Raw genomic sequence first — 5174 nt, 5'->3', positions numbered from 1 at the left:
AACAAATTAACTCATAAATTGGAGAGATCATTAGTCCTTTTATTACAATAAAAATAAATCTATTACACTTTATTTTCTTCTCACTCACACTTATAAAAATAAACTTTATTACAATACCATGGGTCCAATTTCATGGGTTACCGATACCATCGGTGTAGACAACTCACAGTTAAAAATAATAAATATTATTTTGTATTAATGGAGAAAATAGGTTACATTGTTGTAACGTTCTCCCTAGTTTAGGATTAGTTCCTAAAGTTTAGGGGTTTGGGTGCAACTTCCTAATTCCTAGTATTGTATTTAATGATGTAATCTTTCATTAATGAATAATAGAGTGTACGAGAGTGATCTCTCTGTTTTGGTGAGTGTAGTCTCCAGGTGCAGGCCACACCTGAGAGCTACATCTCTTTCTTTTCAATTTTGTTCACATTTTATCTTGGTATCAGAGCTCAGATTGGGTGAGCCTGATCTTTTGTCACCTTGTGGTTGAAGTGCCTTTGTAGCTAGCTTACCTGTGTGGTAGAGTTGCCTGTGTGGCTGAATTGCCTCAGTAGCTTGAAGTGCCTTTGTGGTTGTGTGTACACAAGAGCTCTGTGCTCAATTGAGCAGGTGGACTATAGAATACCTGGCTCGGACTCAGATATTTTTTTCTGAGTGGAGAGGATATTGGCGCGCTTTTTGCGCTGACAGAAGCGCCAGGAGGGGGAATTAGTGCGGATTTTTTGGGATTATTTGTGCCAGAGTGCCAGAACATCCAATTGGCGCAAAATTTAAGGAGGAAATCACGCCAGCAAAAAATACTCTAAGCGATTTTTAATTGGCGTGGATTTTTCGCTCGGGATCGCGCCAACACAAACTGGATTTTTCGCTCGCTGATTGAGGACGCGCCAATCTTCCTTCAAGGGGATCTGCGGGAAGCCTCAACTTCGTTTGGTGGTTTGCAAGGGGTGCAGATCAGCGAAGTTGCAGATCTATCCGAGAGAGGCAGATCGGATCAATTTTTTATCAGATCGGATCTTCGGCTGTATTGGAGACGCCGAATTTGCTCATTGGAGCAGGATTGCCAGACACTGTAGATCGGTGGCAGAGGTGACAGATCGATTTGACAGGTATTGTTTTTTTGTTGTTGGGTAGATTCAAAATGAGTAATAGGATGGAATCTTACCTTAACGAGTCTGGTAAACTTAATGGATCTAACTTCACGAATTGGAAGTTCAAGATCCAGACCTTGCTCGAGGGTGCGAATGCTTGGTCCATAGTTATAGGTGATGAGCAGAAGCCGAATGGAGGGCCACAAGAGCAAGATTGGGAAAAATGAGAGAACAAGGCCAAGGTCTTGTTGAAGATGTCTGTGAAAGACAATGTTATTGCGCACATCAGAGACTGTAAAACATCTGCGGACATCTGGACGAAAATCAAAAGTCTGTATGAGACCCAGAATACAAGCAGAGTCTTGGCACTTAAAAGCAAGCTATTTTCAATGAGGATGGACGAAAGGGAGACTGCTACTGCATTTGTTGCGCGAATTAAAGATGTGAAAGATAGATTGGGGGCCATCGGAGTGGCGGTGTCTAATGAAGATCTTGTTGTAATCACAATGAACGGGATGCATGATGATTTTCAAACATTCATCACTGGAGTTTCGGCAAGGGAGAAAGCGCCCTCATTTGATGATCTCACTGGGATCTTGCAGCAAGAGGAGGAGCGGTGGCAGAACTTGAACCCCCAGAGTGATGATCTTGCACTAATGGCGAAACGACGATCATCCAAAGGAAAGCAGTCACAACAGCAATCAAAGCAGAAAAGAGCAACATCACATAAGAATCTGCATTCTCATAAAGGTATGCTTGCAAATCATTGTGAAAAGAAATGTTATTATTGTGGAAAGACGGGTCATATACAGAGAGAATGTTATAAGAAACGGGCTGATGATGCAAAGAGGAGGCAGGCAAATGCAAAGCACAGAGGATACTTTGTTGAAGAAGAAGACTTCAGTCATGAATTTCGACTGTTCACAGTCGACTGTGCCCTTTCAGCATCTAATGAAGATGACATTTGGTATGTCGATTCCGGAGCATCCTCTCACATGACAGGTAAAAAGGAATTTTTTGATAGCCTTAAATAAAGTATAAATGGATCAAAAATATATCTAGGAGATGATAGTGGATACAAGATTAAAGGTCATGGGGTGATTTTAGTTAAGAACAATGTAAACTTTGAAACGGGAACTGATACTGTTACCGGTTTTGTAGAGGTGGCAAAAAAATGACCCGATTTTCAAAAGTGGTGATGCAGAATACACATGTTTTTTTTAGAACATGGTTTTTGGAACTTTAATTTTTTTCATGTGCATTAAGTTTTAGAATGGTAGTGAATGGTAGTGATTTTCATTCTGATTTTAAAAAGTGAGTATTCTGCATCACACCCTTTTTTTAAAAGACCTATTTTTTGACTTTAAATTTTCTAGTGTGTGAAATGTAAAAAATTATTTTCTAAATTTGATAGTTTTTGAAGTCGTCATTGTATTCATATTTTCTTGTTCTCTATCTTAATTTTTTTTTTTTTTAGTGGGCTTTTTATTGTTTTGCGTTTTTAAATTAGAAAGTCGATAGTTTGAATTTTAGATAATCTACATATTTAGACATCCTTAATTAATTTTTCAATCCACATGAAATAATTGTTTCTAAAAAACAACATTTTTTAACAATGGACATAAAAATAACCATTTTTAACATAAATATAACAAAAAAACTAAACGTTTTGATAATTTTTTGCTAGAATTAACATGTCAAAATCACAATTTTTATACAAAAATATTAACTAAAAATGGTCAAATAATAGTTTTTTTTATGAATTTCATGTCAAAAAAATAATAATAACAACTTTTTTTTTCAAAAAATAATAATTAACTTAAAAATCAATGCGAAAATCACAGTTGTGCTCTCTCCTTTGAAGATGAATCAAAATGTCCTAAATGTGCCATTGATTCCTTTGAAAATCATTCATAAAAGAAATAATTTCATTTCGGTCATCACATTTGTCTGGGAGAAGTTGTTCTAATTTTTTTTAGGTTTCTATGCTGGAAGCAAGCACTCTCTAAGTTGTGAGTGTTCTCATGTTTAGGGAATAGGTATATGAAAGCTTGGAGTGAGCACTTATAGGCCATAAGGAAAGAGCCTCCTATGCCACCCAAGAAGAAAACCTCCATAGGAAATATTGAACACCTATAAAGCCACTAGAATGTGACCTGAAATGGTTCCATGGAATGAGAGGGTGGTGAAAACCCTCTGTCCATAGGTTAGTTGACATAGTGTAGAGATTGTCCCTTGACTTAGACTAGTGCCAGGAAAACGAAGGTGGTAGAGGTTAATAAAAGAGTCAATGGCATGCACCTTATCTATTGAGGTTGACAAATAATACCAAAATTGATGAAGAGGATATGAGACATAGTATTAGAGACGTGAAGCACCATAAAAGAGGGGGTCAAGACACTAAAATTAAGCCAAAAAAACTTGACAATAGGAATTGGAAACTAGATCAACCAAATATTTCAAAGTACCTCATAGACAAATTGAGAGAAAGGAAGAGGTGTAGCTGTAGGTTCACTATGTAGATATGGACCACTGAGCACACTCCTTTCAAATTCATCTATTGTTAAACATTCAAGGTTTCCCATATACCAACGTCCCAAATTTCATAATCCCATGTTTTCCAACCATTGAATTGCCTAAGGGAACACCATTAAGGTAGTGACCTAATTTTATAGCAATTTCAAGATAGTTGTATAGGGCCACATTGAAGCCAACCTTGCCACCCCTTGAGATACAACTAGCTACAGGGAAACAACGCAATCCTCCCCTGTAGACCTATTCTCATATAAGGAGTTATGGTGCACGTATATTGTATATGCGGGGGGGGGAGTATGCCACACCACTTCCCCTCTTTATGAGACTTGGAAGCCAATGGCATGGATGACACCTCCTCCAACTCCACCACTTCTATGTTCATAATACCCCCATTGAGTTGACTTGGTTATTGGTTAAGTGCTAGCCTAGTTGACATTATTTTACACTACTTTGGGTTTGTAAGGTTCACAGAAGAATTTAAGTGGGCCCATACTCCATGCAGGAAGATGCTACCCCATGTCATAATCTGTGTATAAATAAACAATTCATACATCATTCGTAACATCATATTTTGATATTGTGATAAAATTTTTAACTTATAGAACCCATTTCTCTCTTGTTCATATGTTTACCTTTTATCTCTCTTTCATAAGTATGCCTATTGATATGATTTCCACTTAAATAATGTTGTAATAGATTTGAGGTGCCATGCTCGAAAGTTTTCATAACCTAACTATAATTTCAATACCTCTAAATCATGATTCATAATATTAACATAGTATAAAATCTAATGCTAAATTATATTACTTAAATGCAAAATGATATATTTATTAGAAACAAGGATGATAAAATGACAAGATTGATTATAATAAGTTACTTAAAAATAATGTGTAACTATGTTACAATAATAGGTGCGACAAAACATAATGATGCTATTATGATGTTTTATGAACACTAAAATGACTATTGATGCCTTAAAAAAAAATGTGGCACTTTCAAATTGAAAAATATTAAAAATATATATAAAAATAAAATTTACAAGAATATTAAAAAGATATATAAAAATAAACCTTACAAGAAGCACCAACTTATATGAAAAAAATGTAAAATTGAAAAAAACAAAAAAATATAAAATTAAGAAAAATACATGTAGATGTTAACTATTTAATACTTCTGAAGACAAAAGTCATAAAATTAACGACATATTAATACAAAAGCTCTAATAACAATCCATATTGGTGCAAAAGCATTATAAAAATAAAAATAAAAATTCATAATTTAATAAAAAAACAAACAAAACATATGTTATAATAATAAAATAATTAGCACAATCCTAAATATTATTAAAAAGTACATAATCCGAATTGAGATAGTCGTAAAAGAACACTCGCTTGCCATCTTTGAACCTACAACTAAGGCTTATTATATAGCTCATGTTCTGTGAACCTTAAACACACATAAATAAATAATAAATATATTTCTTTTGAATACAAACCTGATCACTGGTGATCTTGTATCTTAATTGGTTATCCAACTGTTTACGCATCG

This window comes from Pinus tabuliformis, chromosome 9 (assembly GCF_031772625.1).
Source record: "Pinus tabuliformis cultivar Carrire ecotype Pingquan chromosome 9, CPIR1, whole genome shotgun sequence".
In the NCBI taxonomy this organism is placed as follows: domain Eukaryota; kingdom Viridiplantae; phylum Streptophyta; class Pinopsida; order Pinales; family Pinaceae; genus Pinus; species Pinus tabuliformis.
Note: the sequence above shows the minus strand (reverse complement) of the source record.